Genomic DNA, 23,659 nt, shown 5'->3' on the forward strand with positions numbered 1-23,659 from the left:
TACCAAATACAGTCGCGCATGTAAAACAACACTGGGCGGTAATCTTGAGTATCGCAGCACATATAATACATTCATACGTAAACGAGCTACTATTCTGTGGCTGTGGTCCTTTGCGCGAGTCATGGCCTTTAAGTTCAACCTTACTACGCTCTTTTTCCCCTGTAATTTGAATTTTGATATTTAGCGTCCCTTTATGCTACTTTTCGCTAATTATTGAGAGAATTTCAGATACAGCACGTAGCCATTTTACACTGAAATCAGTAACAACGAAAATAACAAAAAAGAACAAAAACAAAAATAACAAAATAATACAAAATATTAATATAAATAAGTCAAGATAGCACAATTAAATATTATTTAACAACATATGTTCTGATGGTTGACCGAAAGGCGTACTCTGTGGAAAATACATCAGCACTTGATGGGAGGTCGTTGTACGCCTATTGAATGGGAAGTCTGTGGAAGAGCGATCTTTTTTGAATTTCCAGTCTAGGCTCTTTTGTGTAAAATAGATGATGGCGATGAAATTGATGAAGGAGCACTCTCAAAGAACATCATACCAATGTCGGTGTTTGAACCAGGGACTCCTGGCGGTGTAGCGCGCTGTGATAACCACTCTGCCACGAAGGTGGGCTTTTTCTTCACTAAAGAATGGTTATTTTCTTACGTTAACAAGTTACTATAAAGAAAGGTACGTAAATATAAACGTGTCCCGGTGTAAACAAAATCAGTATAAAAAATGTGCCTTAGTTTATAGCTTGTTAATATGATAAAAGTATGCACCAGTGAAACAGAAAGTAAAATTCGTGTGGGTATTAATGTGTCTGACAAATTTACAATTCATGATGGGTTAAAACGAGGAGATGCATTATCTCCATTGCTCTTTAATTTTGCCTTAGAATATGCTGTTAGGAAGGTAAAAGAAACTAACGAAGGACTAAAATTAAACGGTGTGGCTCAGTTGTTAGCATATGCAGATGATGTAGACTTATTAGGGGATGATATAAATACAATTAAGAATAATGAAAAAATATTTTTCAAAGCATCTAAAGAGATAGATTTGGAAGTTAGCAAAGAGAAAACTAAATATATCCTTACAGGGCGAAACCAAGTGTTAGGTAATAGTCAGAATCTACTTATTGATAACAACTCGTATGAACCAGTTTCCAAATTCAAGTACTTAGGAGTAATACTAGCAAATGAAAATGATATTAAAGAGGAAATAAAAAGCAGGCTTAATTCAGGAAATGCATGTTACTTCTCTCTTCACAAACTTTTGTCTTCTTGTTTAATATCTAAGAAACTAAAAGTTAAAATATACAAAACAGTAATTTTGCCTGTAGTATTATATGGATGCGAAACTTGGTCCCTTACATTGAAAGAGGAACATAAATTGAGAGAATTTGAAAATAAGATCCTTAGGAAACTATTTGGGCCTAAAAGGGATGAAGAGACAGGTGAGTGGAGAAGGTTACATAATTTAGAACTGCATAATTTGTATTCATGTCCATATATTATTAGAATGATTAAATCAAGAAGACTTAGGTGGGCAGGCCATGTGGCACGAATGGGAGAGGAAAGAAGAGTTTACAGGATTCTTGTTGGGAAACCTGATAGTAAGAGACCTGTAGGAAGGCCAAGACGAAGATTGAGGGACAACGTTGAGATAGACCTAAAGGAAATCGGTAGAGATGGAAAAAAGTATATACGTAGATCTTGCTCAGGATAGGGACAGATGGAAGGCCTGTGTTGCTGCAGCCATGAACCTTTGGGTTTAAGAAGGCTAGAGAGTTAGTTAGTCCATTCTTATAATACCTGTTGCTCTTTTCATATTTTTACTATTCTATTGAGTTTTCATATTTTACGTAAAAAGGTTAGTTTGAAGTACACGTTATGCTCATATAGGCTAATCAAGACTTTCATTTCCGGAGGGTAAATTTAACAGCAGTACATGCGAAAAGGGGGAGGGGAAAATGAACATATTCATGATGCGGATTCATGTAGTAACAGGTAACATCAAAGCGCGAATGCAAAGCAAAATGGACTTCGGTCTAAGAATCCATCACAACGTTTGCTTGCGGAATCTAAGGATGGAAACTTCGATCAATGCGGTTGAATTGAAATCAGAGACGCATTACGTCGCTTTTGCTGACGACTTGCATCATTCAAAGAAGTGATCACAGACTTGCGAGAAGTAATGAAGATCGTGTCTGATGTTGGTAACAGATACGAAGTAGAAAAAAGAGCTCTTTATGGAAGCCAAGTCTCTTCGACAAAAGTTGCGACAACGAAGCGTAAGGCAACAAATGAAGGATAAGACCAATTTTTCTGTCTCCCTTCTTACATAACCGAAAGAATCGTCATGGGAGAGGACAATAGGTCTCTCACACAACAATGATGTCCCAGAAGAAATCTTTCCAAGAGAAACCTTGTAGAATTTCCCACTGAAGAAAAGAACACTGAAGAATCTTTCCCACAAGATTTATAACAACTTCCTTCATCCAGCGACAATTTTCAAGTTGCTTCCTATCACAGAAACGGGCGAATGGTTAATGCAGGAAGATGAATTCCGTCGAGCATGCTTGTAGTCTTAAAAATTATGTCTTGTGCAATCTCCTTCCTTTCCAGTCTTTGTTTTCGTTATTTTATTAAATGTATGCTATTTCTATTCTGCTTACAAACCAATCTTCTGTTAGGTGTTAACTTTCTATTAACTATATTGACGCAAAGTTTCCTAAAACCAAATTAGTTGACATTTTTTACCTACTGCCTTGAAACTAGATCACAAGGTGTATTCAAATTTGCTAGAACACAGTAAAAAGAGTATAATATCAAACAATTTAAAAATGACTAGGTTTTATCGATATTCTTGATACGAGAATTCGTAAGATATAAAAACCGAAGTTAGGGGACCAACCAATTTGGGGATGATATATATTTTTTTTGTCTTAGATACCTAAATTTCAAACATAAGTATGAATGGAAGACGTAATTGAATTTGATTTTCATACAGTATGCATGGTATTATATTTACTTCCACTTCACATACATAACCTGGTGGAGACACATAGTGGTTCCGATCACACTTTAAACTGTTGGTTCAGTCCCAATTAGCCTATCTGTGCATATAGTGCAGTTAAAAACTTAAACCCAAATATCGCATACATAGAAGTAACAAGATAAAAATCAGCTCCTCTAAATGCACTGTGTTGATATTACTAATATTGTATTAATAGAAAGACTAAAAATTAAACCGGCGTCCGTGGCGGAGTTGTTAGCACAGCTCTCTACGTGCAGGGGTCCCGGGTTCGAATCTTGGCCTGGGCATCTGTGTTCTTTGCGAGTCTCTCTTCATTAAATTCATCACTCATCCTCATCTTTGCGATTAACCAAAAGCTGCACTAAATTGGAGTAAACTAAACCAACTCAATCAATTAAAAATTGAAATCCAAAAAGAATACTCACATGTAACGTTAATTCCTCCAATTAATTACAACTTAGGTACAGCCTGTAAGAGAAATGGAGACCATTAGTGATACTAACATAACGTTCATGAAAATGTTATATTATCTTTACTAACCATGTAAAAGAGATGGTTAATTCTTGATATACGTGTGGACAATTCTATAGAGGAAGAAATAACCCCTAAGTGGCAAATTTTGCATTACGTGGGCCCCGACACACACTTTTTGATGTGGTTCTCCCTTCCTCTTCCATAAAAGTGACAATCGTGCAGCAGCCAAGTCCCTATTCAGAACCCTAGTAACATCAAGAAATTATGCCAACACAATAATCCATTCAGCTAGGTTTATGGCGTTCGATTTGTGTTTCATGACGTTCATGAAGTTAGTGCTTAGATTGCATCAACGTTCAATTTCGATCCCCTAACTGTCCTGTGCTGAATGACAATGGACGCAAATTCAATTTTAGTAATGGAATAAATATTTCCTTTTCTAATGAGACAATCTCTTTTCATAAAAAAGTGTTTATTTCATTCCATAAATAGCATTGACGGTGCGGGACAGTTATAAGGGCCAAATGTAAATATGATATAATAACAGGATGACAATTTTTCTTATTCCTTAATTCTTGTTTAATCGACAGCTCTGAATTACCTTTTATGGTATATGGATTAAGTTTGAAGTAATAATACTGTTCTTATTTATTTTACGTCTTACATGAAAAATATTCACTTATATGAGATTTGATGTTGAGACATAAGAACACCCGGCTATGAGTCAGCTTTTGGTAGATATGTATTTTGTTTAGAATATGTCAAGAACAAGGTGAATGATATACTTCATATTATAACCCTCTGCGAAACCTACATTTTTAAATACAACTTGGTATTGCCCTGATATCCTTTCATGACTTATCCCAGCTGGTATTTGTTTGGTCCTCCTTGGGAATTATTTTATACTTCTCATTTGCTCTCTAGTAGCTGTATATCGTACACGGTACACAGAGAACAATTTACCACACGTTAAGTAACATGTAGAAAATAAATTATAATGAGGTTTATATTTACGTATATCTGGTTCTTTGGATAGTTCACATTATGTCCCGGGCATGTTGATAACAACTACAAAGGAAGTCTTTGTAAACTTTCCATAGGTCTAATATTACGTGGCTTATAATATCCTAATGCTGTATATCTTGCGCTTTAAAAATATATTCAATTAATTTGGTACAATTTCCACCCACAAAAGGAGGAATAAATCCAAGCTCCAAATTCAGGTTGTTCAGTTTTAATCGTAACTGGTTTCATCAAATAATATTAATTATTAGGGTGGCTTCAGAAAGGGTTACCCCTTACACCCCGAGCTTATATCTTTATATTGGGAACAGCGTGTGATCACTCGATTACGAGGCTATAACGTAACATAGTACTGAAGGAGAAATCCGAAAGTATTTGTAACAAATGAGTTCGCAATATAAAATTGTTAAGTTTATACGAACTGAACTAAATATTCGATCAAGTAGCACAGTACCTAAGTGTGAGAGTCTAAGTTGATACACGTGGTCAGAATGACTCAATGACCGATACATTCCGTGCTAGGAGAATGGCGCAAGATCACGAAATGATTTTTCCTTTTTGCATGCGAAGAAAGCTTCCAGGTTTTTCAAATAGTTCATCTCATCTGTCCTGCTTTAGGGCCAGAAACGGGTAAGGCACTCAAGTATTTTCATTCAAAACTTTAGCAGTTTGGATCACGTCAACAGAGAATCAGCGTTTCGTGCTGCTCCGTCATTCCAGGGCGAGCACGCGAAGTTTCGTTTAATCCACAGTTCAAACCACAAACATGAGTTAACACTAAGACGCCGAGTAGCATCCGTCTCCTTGGCTTCTCCACTCGACTTCAATTGCAACGCGAGCACCGAGTCAATTCATTTGTCTCCATAGCAGGACCGTTATTCACGACAAACAAAGTTTCCGGCACTCCTCGGTGGCGGTGTTAACGCTGTCGTCTTGTAATCAAGGGCTCCCGGGTCCCTTTCCGGTGGAAGCAGATTGCACGGTGCTTCCGATCACATTGAAAACTATAGGTCCAGTCCCAATTAGTCCGAGCATAAAGTGGACTTAAACAGTGTTTCCGAGAATCCTTTTGCCTCATTCTTCACGGATTATTTAGATGACTGTTAAGACTTCTTATTTAATTGTCACTTGGGACGATTAGTCCTGGCCCTACCCAGATAAACCTACAGTTTAACCCTAGCTTACCCGTGCCGCACGAAAAACGTATTTACCTGAGGAGGGCTCATTGGCTCACACTTTCTATTATTATTGACATTTAAGAAACCATTTAGTTATTGAATCACAGTTTCCTTTATTGATTATAATGCAGGTTTTTATTAATTATAATAATTATAAAAATTATCATCATTGATAAGAAGAAATAATAATCAATTATTGCATGAGTGTCACACTTTTATCTTACCATTCACTAAAACTCACCAAAAAACATTTTTATTAATGATTTTTTTTGTTATACATGTGTAGGTGTTCATTAATTAAAATAATTACCAAAATTACCATCATTACCAACCAACTGTACGTACACTCTCACTGGCATGAGTGTCTCGAATAACACGCATTCAAAGATGGCGCCTGATAGGAGGCAAAATGCTCTAGGTGGCCCATTTACATTAAATGTATGTTTTTTTATGAACAAAAGTAATATAGGAACACCCTAGGTAACAATGTAATTGATTATCATTTTTTTATAAAAATGTTCAGTTGAAAAATCGAACAAATAGTTTTGTGACAGCCCCCCCCCCCCTCGGGTAAATTAGGGTTAAAATGGGATCCGAACCATTGTGCAATGAGCCTACACCGGGGATCGAACTCGGGACCCCTTACTTACAAGGTTCGACAGATTTACCAACAACAATGACATCTGGGAGTCAAATGTTATAGCGTTGTTTTGCACTGCTAGCAGATGATAAGGTCTCAATTTTGTACAAATTATGTCAACATTATAGTTTGTAATGTACAGTCCAAGAAAAATTCCGTTTACAGAGATGTAGCCTATTGGAAAACAAGCTGACGCTCCCCCAACTTACATCCTATCCTCAAAAATAACCTTGCAACGTTTATTGTTTCCTAATTTTTACCATTACCTAACTTTCCTGCGAAGGAATTTCGTGAACTCGTGCGAGAAGCCTGAATGCTCGGACTAGTGCGCAGAATCGGATTGACAAGCTTCTCTTGTTGGGAACACCGTGTGAACACCCCATGAATGTTCGTGGAAGTGCAAAGTTCCCGCAGAGCGTGTGCTATGATGTTCACCGATAGTGCACTGAATAGGCGTGTATAACTCGATCACTTTAAACAATAAAATGTAAAATGTATGTAATGTATGCATTTTGTAAATTATTTAAAAAATAAAATACTTATGGTAACATTTCAGATACCGAGAAGTGAGATACCGGAACGATCCTTCAGGAAATTAATTGTACAGTCACAGTACTGTAATTGTACAGTAAAATACTATAGAAAATTGAACTTTGAATTTACATTAGAATTCTTCCAACCAGGCAACTCAACGAATAACGTGTATATTAAATGCGTGGTCAGAATAATTACTTTATATTTCACTTTTTACTCTAGTTATTTAATGCGAAATTTTGACAAGAGTAGTTGAGTGGAACATAGCAAAACTATCTTGAGAACTAAGTCACAAAAATTATGTCGAGACGGAGTGATCTTTCAAATACCCATCTCCAAGTTCTCCAGAGTTATTCGCCATTACCCTATCCATTGCAACGCAGATCCTCGAATGGTTCTAAAATGCCACGTTTTTGCGTGATTTGGGTTCTCTATAACTAAATATGCTGACCAAGACAGAAATTTATTTTATTTTAAACCATAAACTAAACGTTACGTTTCAACCTTCTAGCAAGGTCTTCTTCAGACTCTGTACCAAATTGAAGAGTCTGAAGAAGACCTTGCTAGAAGGTTGAAACGTAACGTTTAGTTTATGTCTTAAAATAAAATAAATTTCTGCTTAGGGCAGCATATTTAGTTATTGTTATCATGAAAACCAAGCTTAATGGTGTTATGATTGGGTTCTCTGACTGCAAGGAGTTGGTGGTAGATTCAAATTCATATTCTTAATTTGAAAATTAACTCACACATACTCGAAAATGCACAATGTCGTGACATATTTCACTATGAATATTGCCAAAATTTATCCCGATCTAATCTAGAAGAAGTGGGGAATAAGCTACGGTCGTGATTAAGAAAATTCTAGTACTCTACACAGCAATCGCTTTCGAACAAATAAAAATATAAAATATATTGTTAATTCTGGAACATGCATACACCAAACCTGGCACAGGTTATTGTCATCGTTGTGAAAAATTGAGGGAATTGCTCTTAAAAAATAATAAAAATGCAACGTCGATCATCAGCTTTTCCCATCGTCATGTCATCTGCTTCCTGGTCACGTCTTGATTATCAAAGAAGGAAATTGAAGTTGACAGCGGTAGCACGTGTGTCAATCATAAATGAGATCTTAAATTCCACCACAGCAATTTTATTTCGTGATTTTATCACTGTGTTAAGCACAGACTTTTCCTAATCCATCCTATTTTTGTGTGGAGGCATTTTTTTATACGAGGGTCATCTTTTTCAAGGGAGAAGACGTTCTATTTCAATGAGTATAAACCATGAGCGCGCATCTTCCGCTACAGATTTGCACCATTTATACGAAAGAACAAAGCACTTTTGCCAAAAAAAAATATTCCATTTCATTACAACTACAGTACACTTGCGGTACAAAGTTCACCACGAAATTTGTTTCCAAATATTTTCAGAAAATGCGCACGTGAAGTAGTGTACTTTGCGGAACAATTCCAGCCTATGAAATGTTTAATAAACTCCTGCTTCTCAAGGCTTGTCTTAGAAACTTTCTTAAATGTATGATGGGTGGAGGAAACTTTGTGCTTGTTTCAGCTTGAATTTCAATCTTAAAACGCATCAATTCGTGAACGTCATGTGTGGAATAGTACTGTGCAGTGTATCTAACATATGGATAACAAGTTTAGATAACATAACATTGAGAAGGTGACGAAAACAATAGACCACATTCGTTATCCTTCCCATGGACTTCCCACAATGCACTGCTTAATAACTTGGCACATCCTTTGCAGAGTGCGTTAACTGTGAACCCACCTCATCCTAAAGTGTAATTACAGAGTCTTAACTAAAGTCAAATCTCAGATATAGAATTCGCGGTAACAAAGTGATAAGACAGTTGAGTTTTCTTCTGATTTTAATCTAATTTCTTAATATTATTTTCACGTTCCTTTTATGCTCCTTTAGGCTAATCGCGACGTTGAGGATGAATGATAATTAGATGCAATTTCTAAGGACACCCACGAGAATGACAGGACTCGAACCTGGGACCATCAGTTGCGAGATTCCGAGTTCAGCACTCTGTGTGCTAGGCCACACAGGGGATCTACTGATTTTAAAAATAGAGAAAATTTAAGTCCTATTTTGAAAAAAAGAAGCAATCAAGACTACAATTTTACGTCCAGAGATTCTTAGATGTGAAGTAGATTAAAGCCATTAAAGTGATGGCAGAAATAATCCGATCCCGAGATATGCTTGCCAACCGTCCCGTAATCAAACTCACTCTCTCGGTCTCCCGGACAAGCTTTGTTATCCCCCGGAATGACGAGATTTGGTATTATATCTTTTATTATTATCTTTTTATTTTCTTTTCTTATGTGTTTGCCGAGCGAAGACATCTGTTACTGCAAACCAAACAATTAAACTTCTTAATATTCTTTTGAAGACTCGCGAAAAATTAATCATTGTTTAATTAAATGAGTGCGAAGATTGAGAAATAGAAAGTTAAAAGTATGTGTATGTTCTCCTAGAAGTGTCGCCCGACGCAGAAAGAAATGGGTAGAGAAAAAGAAGAATATACTTAAGATAAAGAAAGAGAGATAAAGAGAAAGTGATACACAGAAAGGAGGAAAAATGCCGAGGATAAAAGAAGCAATAGAGGAAAAAGAAAGAGTGAATGGTGGAGAAAGAAAGAAGGAGATAGTTAAACGGAGAACATACAGAAAAGAGAGAGAAACTGAGGAAGTAAGAGAGAAACAACCAAAGATGAAGGAGAATGATAATTGAGATAAAGATAGAATGGGATACAGAAACTGAGGAACAGTTGGAGAGAACGAAAACGAAGGCATTGTTGCGTCAACACTTCTTTATTTCCCTTCACCAAATTTTGCTTCATTACATAGATTTAATTCGTAGTATGGGATTAAGTGCGTTTCAGTGTTCGTGTTGTCACAGTCAGTTTCAAGTTCATTGGGATTCTTATGACCTCGGCAGTCTGTGAAAATTTAACATTAATGGTTAGTCTTCCAGAACATTTTAATTTTAAGGGTTGTTTGAAGGGTGTAAAGAAATCCCCCGGAATCTTATCCTTTAAGTTGGGAAGCCTAGAGATGAATATGGAAGGCATTTAAAATTAGCAATGAATATAAACTTTGAAACCCTATTCCGGCTCTTGTCATTTTTTCTGCTCATACTTCCACTAATGCGAGCACAGTGCGTATGGTTCTTTTGTGAGAAATCTATCAATTGGCAACCTGTAGTGAAGAAACTGAAAATTAAGACTCACGCTGGTGTCATAATTTCCACTTTGTTCTTCAGTAACCATTTTGCGTCCGTGCTGAGGGCATTTTGAATAGCCTCAGCTTCCAATAAGACCATTTTTAAGTATAGTCCTCAATATTTAGTCTTGTCTATACTCATAGTTTTTAGTAGGAATCTAGTCTCCTTACTCTGACTTTTCTTAACTAGTCATTTCAATAAATTTAATAACCATCACCTAGTCGTGCTGCTCACATATTCTCCAATTGCTAATTAACCTAAATGAACCGAACAACCACCACATACATGCGATCGTATGTTTAATGCTAGCTCGAGCTATCATCAGATGTCAAATAGAGGAATTACAATTTCACATCATTGGAGTTGCTTTTTTCAAGAAACTGAAGCCGGTAAAATGTTGGTTATTACAGAGATTTTCACTTTCTTGAATCGGTTTGTTATTAATGCGACGTCCTTACGCGAGGCAGCGAAATGAAAACGATTACTATTAAGCCTTCATGCCTCAACAAGCAAAGGAAGGTTCCTCCTCTTATTATGATCCTCGTTCTGCGACTGGAAGTAAAATCTCTGCTATTATCGCAATTATGCCGTTTTCTGAAGCGTGAGAACTTCAGAGTGTGCCTCTTTACGGACGGGTTCTATGGAGAAGAGAATTGAAAATTCACATTGTCTCTACACGTTTGCTGTGCATTTGTATTTAATACAATATGATCCACTGTGACTATACCCTTCGACATAGCTTCGTGACTACGTTATAAATCTTCTATAAAAAATTAAATAAATGTCTAAAGTTGAATTTTAGGATACAATTTTTACATAAATATTAAAATGAAAGTCTGAAAACACATGCAAGAATCAGATAAATATATGAGGAGTAATCAACCAAGATGACGGTAGGGTGTGTGTTTGGAATTTTCAATTCGTAGAAGTTATTGATCAAATGCACTTGTACTTTTAATAATAAAGCTAAAATTCATGGATGAGCTATTTGACGCAAAAAATGTTAGGTTCGTGAAGACAATCTAGCAAGATTGGAAATAAATGAGCAGTAAGCTACGACTTTATAAATTTAAATATAAATATTTTCATTTCCTCATTTTTCCATAATCAACGAAGGAAAGGCTTGGTGTAAAAGTTAATATACTAGCATCCTAGCAATATAAGATAAAATGAAATGATGTATTCAGATGTATCCATACCACTCTTACTAAAGAACTTAACGGTGGCCGTTTTCATTTCACTGTCTATAGTTTTACGGACTTTGTAGTTTTCACAACGGAATGACTAAGGTGTCGTTCCATAGTGGATTATTTCAAAGGTCATAGGTTCGAATCTTGATGGGTATAGTGTAAACGAATGGGAGGACACAAGTATCCCTTTCAACATACGCAAACTTTCAATCCTGCCTGACTGATTTTTTTCTTCCACCACTTGCAAGACCAACATGTATATTGTATGTCAAATGCAAACCTGTTCATGAAGTAAATAGAGTTTGCTGCTTTCAAACGTCACCAGTGCAATCTTTGCGACACATCAGACTATTTTGATTGATTGATTGATTTGCTTTATTTTACTTTGCTTCTTGTGATACTTTTGGCTAATTTGCAAAGATGGGGATGAGTGATGATGATATGATGAATGGACACTCACAAACATCCATACCCAGGCCAGGACTCAAACCCGGGACCCCTGGCGTCGTAGCGCGATGTGCTTACCACTCCGCCACGGGGGCCGGCGACCGACTATTTTGAAATTGGCAATCTGTACAAAGACACTTCTGGATTGTGAAACAATCCCATTGAAAGTCAAAGGGATCGTTACAACCCAGAAGTGTTCGTGACTGTAGCCAGGTTATTAGCAAGAAATTCTTAAAAGTATATTTTAAGAATTTGTTAATGTAATACATGAATATATTCAATACAATAAATTCATAGGACGGAGAAATCTATGTCATTGTGAGGAAGGCTTCTGCTTCGTCGTCCGCACATTAAATTCGTGAAGAAGCATTTCATGAAGAGGGTAGTCCGTACATAAAGATCTAGCACATGTTAATTTATTAAAATTACCAGTTCTATAAAAATCATTTAAATTTGTCGTAGAACAGGAAAATGACTAACGTGCGTTTTGTAAAATAACGGCTATTCACCGGAGAAACACTAGGTGAATAGGTCATTTTTGTCAGAAAATGAATGATTGTGTGCTTTGTGCATTATTTAAATTTTTCCTTGCAGTTATTGTTAATAACAATGTGTATTACCTCCCTCCCAGAAAGATTAGATCTCCTTGCAAGTACACAACTTTTCTGTTTACACTTAATTTCAGAAATGTGCCTCAAAGCAAAATGTTCAACTCGTACACTCCCAACGGGACATCAACATCCATTTTCAGAGCCACCATTAACCTAGCGAGTGTTTTGAATTCTGTTTTTCATATTTTACGTACCTTTTCTACCATTTTTGCTAATCGCGACGATCAGGATGAATGATGATTAGATGAAATTGTGAACCACGGCTGGGACTCGAACCAGGAATCTTTAGTGGCGAATTCAAGCTTCGACCGCCAAAAGCTCTCAGTTGAAAAGCCAGCGAGCTGGATAAACGACGTCAGATGCACATAATGAAAATATAAATAGAGGGCCGTAGTCTACAGCTGCAATGCTAAAGCGGTAGTGTAAATCCTCTCTATCCCTTCCTAGTTTCTATTTGACACTCCGAAAGAGTATCTGAAATATCATCATAGATGCTGTATGCACATCATAGTATTTTACTGTGGGTGTTCTCAAAATTTGAAAAGAAAAAATAGGAAAAAATAATTGATAGATTCGTTGTTGCTTACAAGATCCTCATAGTCCGTGGCTTCAGCATCAAGAGAAGAAAGCAACTATTTGTTTCCATTGTGAACACGGCAGGTATGACAAAGCCATCCATTTTCCTAGGCCTTGATCAATAAGAACCCCATCTCCTCTTTAATCTCGATCGCGCGTTCGTTTCACCTCAGCCTAAAATGTAACTGCGAGGAGAAAGAAGTTCCTGCTCCCAGGCGAAGACGAAAAGAACTTTCTTCCTTGAAGGCGAAGAAAAGAAATCCAGTCGCGTGAGTGAAATGTAAGAGAAGTTCCACAAAAAGCTGCTTCAACATTCGACGGGGATGCTTCTGGCTCGTACAGGAGGAATATGTTATTGCTCTTCTTTTCACAACGTAGATATTATCCCTTATCATGTAAATTATCATTCTTCTGGTTAGATAGAACATTTGTATCATGGCCACAAAATTCTCTTTCAACTATGTATACAAAATACCATTCTTGTGGTGTCAAGTGAAAAACCACAGCAGAAATAAGACTAGATTTTCTTCCGATTGTCCAGGGTGGTGGTAGCTCAGATATGACAGTTGTTACGGTTACATCATCCTCTAAGGTGATCCCCCACGCTCTATGAAATGGTCAACTGTATTGTTTCCCTTAGCCTTTACATGCTACGATGTAAATGGGTGCCATCTTTAAGTTTAGATTCCTACGTGGGCTTCAGAACAAAATGTCCAAATCAACTGTAATAAAATTGACACCAAACCAACATTAAAGTTAGTGATTTTATTGGGAAGCGGCAACATTGCGCTATAAACACTACCACATGATCGTCATGATTACCTGCATCATGCAATAGCTCAACGAAAAATAAAGTAATATTACTTCTCTGCCCTCAAAAAAATTCACAAATAACTGGCTCGGATGTCCACAATGCAACAGAATTTCATAATTCTCTCTATACTTTCTCGTATTATCAATTCATTATCTTTTGGCTTCCTTTGGTTTCCTCCATCTGACTCTGTCTGATTGCAGCGTCGCACATCCTAAGAAGCTGTGGCTACCCAGTCCAACTGGTCTAGATCACGAATGCATTTCAGTGACTACTTTCTTGCTCTTTTCACCAACAGGCATCCTAACTTATAATATCGGCAATGAGGTGTATTCTATGATTACACAGCGCCTTGAATAACGTAGCATGGAAAACGGCACTGTTCTGGCATCTCTGGCTGGTTCCACTCGAATATGATACCGCTAGAGGCGCTGGTGTCGGTATACGTGCATGGCATTCGTCTGCTTATAATGGAAGTAAATGGAGTTTTCGCTGCAACGTCTGATTCTTTTACATGAAGCATTTCTATCAATGTGATAATTGCTATGATATTTGGTACAGTGGTCGCGAAGATATTAACGAACATTCTAGACAGTCGACCACGTCCTGTTATCGTCATACTTTCGTTAATAATACGAGAGAAAAAAATACACGTGGAATGCTCTTGGCAACTAAATTTTTGTGTATGAATTAGGTTCATTATTATTATCATCATCATCATTTCTTTTAAAGATATACACACTGAAGCATTTGTATTTTTGATATTTACTGTATCTTTTCTTCCGCTTTAAACTAATCGCGGCGATGATGATAATGATTGCATGAAACGACAAGAGGAACCCCACAAAACTTTCTTAGTGTCATCGACATGAGTGTAAGGAAACTTTCAAACCAATGGGACAAGCGACACGGGATGTTCACACTGTCACACTAGTGACACACACTTCCAGACTGTAAAATAGCATTCATTGCACATAAGGGTCCAAACAGCAAACGACACGTTCATATGGCGTATTCGCGTGCTACTTGTTACTTCGGTCGGAAAGCTCCTTAAAGGAAGGGAGCTCAGACCGAAGCGAGGCGCTACAGGGGGAGTTCTCAACTAAGTGACAAGCGACATGGTGCCTTCAGTTTATTAGCTAATTGTGCGAACAACAGATAGACGACACCAAAAACAGCACAATTACAACAACAGATCTAGGCGACACGATAAGCCACACGTGTCGCTTTGTCGCTCAAACTGGGCCATTTCCTCAATAGTTTGCAACATGTTGCCGTGGTTTGTTGTTCGCGCATGCGCAATGCAATGAGTGTCTTGCTTCAGGGAGATTGCGCACCAAAGCGACAAGCGGCACGCGACACTTATCGCTTGAGGATTTCACCTACCGAACGCTGGCCTGTGCTTCCCGTCATGCCGCTACGATGTGAAATGTTGCTCTTGATTGGCTCGTTTCCAAAGAACATGTGTCGCTTCGGTATGAAAGTTGCCTTGGACCGAAAGTTGCCTTGGACCGAAGGACCCGTGTCGCTTTGGTGTGAAATCCTCGTATCGTTTGTCGCGTGTCGCTTTGGTGTAAAATCTCCTTGAGGAAACGGTGCAATCAGAGCTTGTTTCCCTACGGTTCGAAAAGGCTGCATTGATTGCGGACAGCTCGCTTCCAAGCGACACTTGTGGTTTGTCGCCTCGGTATGAAATATCTCTCAGGATACTATTTATATTCTAATAACATAAAAAAATAAAACTCTAGTGCACAATCCAACACCTGACGTCCGGAATCACTTTGCGATGTTTCTTGTTGTGTTACGCATGTTATTTATTTATTAATTTTATTTTACTTTTCTTTCCAAATTAATGACGTTTCGTGACTGCAAATCACTCCACAAATATAAGTGTTTCCATCAATTCACGTACCGCATTTCAAGACAAACAAATCTACACAATATATTCCAAAAACTAACTAAGCCGCATTACTTTCATAAGAAAATTAGCACTCGTACTGATCGCACTGCCATCTATGTTGTCATCCGTCTCGGGAATTAGTTTCTTGGGTCGTTTTCCACACTACGTTATTCAAGGCGCTATACTATAGGCGTGTAACGTTGTGGCTAGTTCTGCGTGAAGACATTAAATTGCTCACGACTCTAATATGCATGGAAGTCAGATACCATATTAAAATGCGTTTAGGAAACTATATACTCTGTGATCAAAAGTATCCGGACACACCGCGAAACGTTTGTTTATCATAGAGGGCTACACAGTACTGGCATCTACCGCGTGGAATACATAGTCAGCAAACTCAGTAGTCTGCAGACAGTGTGAGACAACAGTATGGGATGGTCTGAGGAACTCACAGACTTTTAATGTGAGGAACTCACAGACTTTTAATGTGGTCAGTTGGTTGGGTGCCACTTCTGTAGGAAGTCTGTGTGTGAGATTTTCACCCTCCTAAACATCCCTCTGTTCACTGTTTCCAATTTTATAGTGAAGGAATGTGTACAACCCAAAAGCGTGAAGGCCAACTTCCAATGTTGACCTCCAGAGACCATCGAGTGTTGAAGAGGGTCGTACAGCATTATCGTCAATCATCCATCGCCACCATCACCATCACAGAGGAATTCCGAACTGCATCAGGATCTATTCCAAGCACCATTACTGTTTGGCGCAAGGTGCGGCAACTTGGTTTCCATGACCGAGCAGCTGCCCATAAGTCAAATATCACACAGACAAATGCCAAACGCCGCCTCGTGTGGTGCAAGGAGCATCGAAACTGGACCATAGAACAGTGGAAAACCGCGTGTGGAGTGATGGATCACAGTACACAATGTGGCGATCCGATGGTAGGGTGTAGATGTGGCGAGTGCCTGGTGAACGACATCTACCAGCCTGTATAGTGCCGACAGTGAATTCGGAGGTGGCAGGGTTACAGTGTGGTCATGTTTCTCCTGGAGGAGGCTTGGCCCCCTTGTTGCTTTACATGGCAATATCACGGCACAAGCTTAAGTTGACATTTTAACTGCTTTCATGCTGCCTGCCGTTGAAGACCAGTTCAGGGATAACCACTGTGTCTTTCAACATGACCAAGCACCCATCCATGCTGTAGGGCTTGTGGGGGAGTGGTTTGACGACAATAGCGTCCCACTAATGGACTGGCCTGCGCAGAGTCCTGATTTGAATCCAATAGAATATCTCTGGGATGTTTTGGAACTCAGACTTCATGCTAGACCACACCGACCCACATCAATACCTTTTCTCATTTCAGCTCTTCACAAGAAATGGGCTGCCATTCCCCAGGAAACCTTCTGCCACGTGATTGAAAGTATGCCTGTGAGAGTGAAGGCTGTCATCAAGGCTAAGGGTGAGCCAACACCGTATTGACTGCCAGTGTTCCCGATGGAGGGTTGCCCAAACTTGTACTTTATTTTTAGGTGGGTGTCCGGATTCTTCTGATCACAGAGTATTTACGAACAATATGGACTGGTTGTATCACGTGTGCCAAACACGTAAGAAACGAATTCAACACTATTTTTATGCATATTCAAGTTGTTATCCCAATAGGATCGAAAATATGTGTAAGCCATTAGCTTTGATTGGATGATTTGGTTCGTTGCTTTGCTCCCACTTTTGCCTAATTGTGACGATGTGGATGAATGGTGATCAGAAGAAAGTGACGAAAGGACAATCACCAACACATATGGAGAGGACACAACAAAAGTCCAACAGAGAATCATTCTGGCTGCGAGTCCAGATGTCAGAGTCTCGTTAGTCATATAATAATTGATTGATTGAGTTGGTGTTTTAAGTCCACTTTATGCACAGTAAGGCTAATCGGGACTGGATCTACAGTTTAAAGTGGGATCGGAACCACTATGTGCCTCCACCGGGTATCGAACGCGGGACCTCTTGATTACAAAGCGACGACGCTACCAGTGCGCCATCGGGGAGGCGTTCGTTAGTCATATAAGCTATTAGAATTTTTCAATATTCTTTTCTTTAGAAGTAAAATGTTCCACGTGTGAAAATAACACTTACAGCAGTATAAACACAAGATCATGAATTCCATCCAACAAGAGTTATGCGAGTTCGCATAGTCAGATTTCTAAAATGTTTACACCCTTACTGATCTCAGGATGGTGAAGTACCTGGATCCCACTTTAAACTCTACGTACAGTCCCGATTAGCCTGTGTGTGCATAAAGTGGACTTCAAACAACAATTCAAACAACCGTGTACCTCACTCACGTCCTTAGCCCCTGGTTTGACCACTGCCGACATCTTTGTTACAAAGGTCAAGCACGAATTCAAAGGCTATTCTTGTTTGAACATTATTATTTGCAATATATGTATAATTTCATAATGATGTTAATTTTAGTTAATTAGTCATGAAAGATGATGTTGTTTCGACGTCTTTGCTGCAAAGTCAATTTCCCTTTTGATTATTCTCTCGCACAGAAACTTAATTAAAACATTAACATTTTCATTAAAACTTACTTAGCCTGTCTCCTCACTTGAGATTTCACGTAAAAACGATAAAACTGAAGCTAGCGTGGGAAGCTATTGATTATGTGCAACATAACATCTTAGTGTACCACATCTTTAATAAGACGAAATGAAGTAAAAATTATATATTTGAAAATACTTCCTTCTTCTTTGACACTTAAGACATCTTAACTTTCAAAATTTTCAATAAAGCGTACAAAGTTCTGTTTCAAATACATAATGATTTAATTCCGAGATACTTTAAAACTAATAGAGAAAATATGAATTTCAGTTTTTAATATTTTAATCATTTTATAATCCAATATATATGCACATATATACGTATATACGAGGAGCGCTCAAAAAGTAAAGCCCCACATTTTTTTCTCAGCTAATATTTAATTGACGTTAATGATATTGCTAGAGAATATTGTTGTATGTATCCTCTATACATGTTATTTTTCAACATAATCTCCCTTCACTGCTACGGCCTTACGTCACCTTGGAACAAGGGCTTGTATGCCATCCCTGTACCAGCTTGCGGGCTGTTTATTCAACCATGTTTTCGCAGCACGAACCACACTCTCATTGTCCTCGAATTTCACACCGCGCAGTGCATCCTTCATTGGCCCTAAGAGATAGAAGTCGGAAGGAGCGAGATCAGGGCTGTAAGGAGGATGAGAGAGTACAGAGAACCCCAATCTGGCTATTGCCTCGGTGGTTTTCAGGCTCGTGTGTGGTTTTGCATGCAAAAGCAACACATCCTTCACATTTCTGTCTTGTCTCTCTCTCCTGTAGCGTTTCTTCAGTTGATCCAACGTGTTGATGTACCTGTCAGAATTTACTGTTTCACCTTGGGCCAAAACATCAACGAGAACGACCCCAAACATGTCCCAGAACACTGTGATCATCAATTTACCGACAGAGGCTGTTGTTTTGAACTACTTCTTTATTGGTGATTGTGTGTGGTGCCACTCCATCGATTGTTTCTTTGTCTCTGGTTCGTAATGGTGTGCCCACAACCAGTTTGTAAATATTCACCACACTTTCGTTCTCGGCCACCAAGAATTCAATTACCGCTCTCCGTTTGTAACGAGTGTCACACAGACCCGCCATCTTTACTCACCGCTACACTGCTACCGCCTATCGGTCGAACGTGAAACTCTGCACACAAACTAAGGAAGTATCACAGTTGGACTGAGGAACAGGACACTTCGATATCTTGAATCAGTAATGAGAAAAAAATGTGGGGCATTACTTTTTGAGCGCTCCTCGTATATACACACACACCCAAGGTAACCACTTGAAAGGCGTTATGTTTGGTTAGTATCAGCGAAAGAAACAGTAGGCGAATTGTCCACCACCATTTTCATTCGGTCTGAATTACACGATATGATAACAACGAATTGAAATAATGACTTCAATAAGCAAAGAACAATGCCTGCTTCGAACCAACATAGTTTCTTTCCTTAAGACAACACAGGGTGTAGGACAAAAAAGTAATGAAAATAGCGGAGGACAATTTGCCTACCATTATCTTTGCCGTTGACTGTACGTGCGATTATGTTGTTTGAATTTTATCTCCAAGAAGTGCACAGATTAACTGTTCTGTATACATTATGCATATATATATATATATATATATATATATATATATATATATATATATATAATACCCAACAAACATTGTGCAATGTTCATAAAAACACCAATAGGGATATGTTTTTAAGTTCTGGGAGTTTGAAATTGATCAGGCAACCTGAACCAAGATAAATTGAAATACTACATGATGAAAACACCATTTTTAATTTGGTAATGTATTTTAGTTATTTATTTACAGCAAATAGTATCGCCAATCATGTGTAAAAATACAGAAGGTAACATTATCTCGGAAAAGATCAAGTTCTAAATAGATGGAAGGAATACTTTAGACATATTCTTAATAATAATGTAACAACAAGTATGCAGGCACCAATAGAACAGAATGACAATAATCAACAAGAACTACATCCTCCATCGTGGAATGAAATAAGCTACATAATACAAAATCTTAAAACAAATAAAGCTGCAGGATCAGACAACATCACCCAGAATTAATTAAAAATGGAGGGAGAACATTGAAACAGAAGTTGCACAAGTTGATATTACAAGAATGGAATGAAGAAGAGTTGCCAACTCAATGAAATGAAGGTATAGTGTGTCAAATTTACAAAAAGGGAGATATATATTAAATTGTAATAATTACAGGCCAATTACACTGCTAAACATTTCATATAAAATACTGGCTATAATACTAAATAAAAGGCTAATTGATAGCACCGAATACAAATTTGACGAATATCAAATGGGTTTCCGAGCCAACAGATCCACTATAGATAATATATTCATTGTAAGACAGATTTTTGAAAAAATTATGAATATAATATTGAACTCTACAACTTGTTTATTTGGCTCAGTGTACAGGAACAAAGTAATAGACGCTTTAAAATTATATGAACTACCATCTAAGCTAATTAGACTAATTTTGTTAAGCTTAACCAACAATAAAGCAAGAGTCAAAATAAACAGAGTGAAGAATTCCAAGTAGAATGTGGAGTCAAGCAAGGTGATCCCTTATCTGGAACTCTGTTTAGTATAGTGATAGACTCTATGTTGAAACACTTGGAACTCAGATGAAATATATAGACAAGATTAAAACAATGAATTGCATATGCCGATGACATCCTTATAACAGCAAGGACGAATAAAAAACATTAATAGAAACATTTGAACAACTAAAAAGTGAAGCTTTGAAATTGGGTCTCATAATAAATATGCAGAAAACGTAATATCTCAGATGTGTAAGAGGTAAAAGCAGATTACAAGACCTAATTATAAACGAAGAGAGAACAGAAGAATTGAGATATTTTAAATATCTTGGCTCAGTAGCAAATGGTGACAACACAATTGAAGAAGAAATTAAAGATAAAATTATTCTGGGTAATAAAGCATATTTTGCCAACTTAGCTTTCTTTATTTAAGAGCAAATTAATATCTAAGTCTGCTAAACTGAGACTATATCATAGCATAATAAGATCCGTAATCGCATATGCATGCGAAACTTGGACCCTCAAAGATACCTGTAAACAGAAACTCTCAATATTTGAAAGGAAAATCTTAAGAAGAAATTATGGACCTCTGAAAGAACCTGGTAATTGGAGAATACGAACTAACTAAGAACTCAACAAATTAATAACGAATGAAAATATCGTAAATTTCATAAAATCACATAGACTAAGATGGTTTGGGCACATAAATAGAATGTCTGATGAAAGATTAGTAAAGTAAATATATAAATGGAAACCAATTGGAACACAAGCCTTAGGGAGGCCAAAGAAACGATGGGAAGATAAAATAATTAAAGATTTGAAAGACATGAAAGTAAAGAATTGGACGAAGAGCATCCAGGACTAAACAACTTTCGATCTGTATCTCCGTGAGAAATATCAATCCATCTTCAATGACAGGGATTATGTAAAGTTTATTCTGATATCTCATGCCTGGATTTCTGTTCTTTTCCATATTGATTAATTTGATGCCGTTGTTATACGTCTCTAGATATTTCTCAACAACAATACTAATAGGTTATGGACTGATGATAAATAAAGTGGTCCTCATCGTCACGCTTAGCACAAAAAACTATTTAGAGAAAAACGTAAATTTCAGTAAATGAATCTCGAGCAATGATATACACTTATAACATTTGTAAAATACTGTGTGCGCCAAAATTAAAAATCGGTTAATTAATGATGAGGATTATTCAGTTATATTCTTCAGCGTGTTGAGAATAATCTTGGATGTTTATTATATATAATTTTCCTCGCTCCAGATGTGATTGATTTGCTACACCCATCAAGGCTTTCCGTTCCGATTAGCTGACGGGTTGTAATACTTGTTTTGCAGTAGGAGTTGGCAACACTGATATTCCTAGACGAACTGACGGGCGCCACACTGGAATTAAGTTAGCTATGGAGCGTTGCTCGTACGGGAGTGTGCTGCTGCAGTAGCGCTGTTTTTACAGTCAGTTACAACAACCTCAAAATCTAACCTGGAGGACACATGGTTTCAACAAGATGGAGCGAGGCCGCACACAGCTCGTTTGAGTATGGAAGATCTTCAACTGTTTCCAGGAAGCCTTATTTTCCTATCTGGCGATTTGAATTTTCCTCCACCATCTCCAGAACTTTGCCCCTTGAATTTTTCCTCTCTGGACATTTGAAAGAACCCGTTTACCAGACAAAATCTGCAACTATAGACCTGAAGCAGTGCGCTGACCTAGCAATTGATACTACTGGGAAGAACGTCTTGGAGCCCGTGATGATAAACGTTAGAAAAAGACTCCACTACTGTGAATCATCACAAGATAACCACCTGAAAGGCGTTATTTTTTTATTACTATCAGTTTGTGTGTGTTTGTGTTTGAATTTATCTCCAAGAATTGTACAGATAAATTGTTTCTCTTCTTTTAATTAATATGCAAGAAGTGTAGAATTTATTCCATTCACATAATATGCCGTAGGGAAACGTGTTCGTTTTATTTCTGCCATTTTAAAACCGTCAGCTAATTATGCTCATTCCTATGCTCAATAGGTCTCGAGATAGATTCCCAAACATTTCGGAAGTTTTGGGTACCAGTTTCAATTAGCCTATTTGTGCATAAACAGGCCGTAAAACAAATTTTGTACATGTAGAAACACACATATTGAATTTGTAGTCAAAAGTTTAAAATTTATTGTTAACGTTGTTGCAGATGCAGTTGAAATACGTTTCTTCGAAATAGGTTAACCACTGCCTCCACGACGTCATCTGCAGACGCTTTGAATTTCTTGTGCTGTCGCGAAACTACACCAGCGCAGGGAAGGGAATCTGACAAGTGATTTGTGTGTGGAAGTAGTCCCCAGGATTCCTCCTCGGAGGGTATGGAAATCAGGAAGAGGGAGCAGAGCTGCTGGCAGTCTCTCTACCAACGACAATCGATCAACAACTATTAGCTCCTATGTTCTTATTGTAATTAGACAACGAACACGAACCGCGGTTTCCGCAGTTATTTTCTATTGATTGCTTCTTAGCTTACTGATCTAGAACAGGACTGAAAACTGGTTGGAAAGCAGATCAACCCGATAGTACTCATATCGTACGTGATGGAAACACATTTCTTTTATGCATATGTGCGTGGGAGAGGGAGTCCCCTCATTACTCATTCCATGTGGAAACAGGAAATGCCAACATTACAAAAGGATTACAAATCGGTAAGCTATGGCTGTTTTGTGAGAGGAACAAGTAATAGCACAAAGCTATTGTTTTAACATCATGAATGAACAAAGATACAGTAAAAGTACATACCTATGTTGTTCGATCAGGTATATCGTGG

General features: G+C 37.8%; 1 protein-coding gene across 1 annotated transcript in view; it reads right to left on the reverse strand.

Moving 5' to 3' along the window:
- The window catches only part of LOC145984305 (plasma membrane calcium-transporting ATPase 2-like), a 621,336-nt gene that overhangs the window by 362,977 nt on the left and 234,700 nt on the right, over positions 1-23,659 (reverse strand). Inside the window, 1 exon segment of the mRNA XM_083117961.1 lies at positions 3,466-3,508. The gene's annotated coding sequence lies outside the window, so the exon portion shown is untranslated.

This window comes from Lepisma saccharinum, chromosome 2, assembly GCF_977018435.1.
Source record: "Lepisma saccharinum chromosome 2, izLepSacc3.1, whole genome shotgun sequence".
NCBI classification, from domain to species: domain Eukaryota; kingdom Metazoa; phylum Arthropoda; class Insecta; order Zygentoma; family Lepismatidae; genus Lepisma; species Lepisma saccharinum.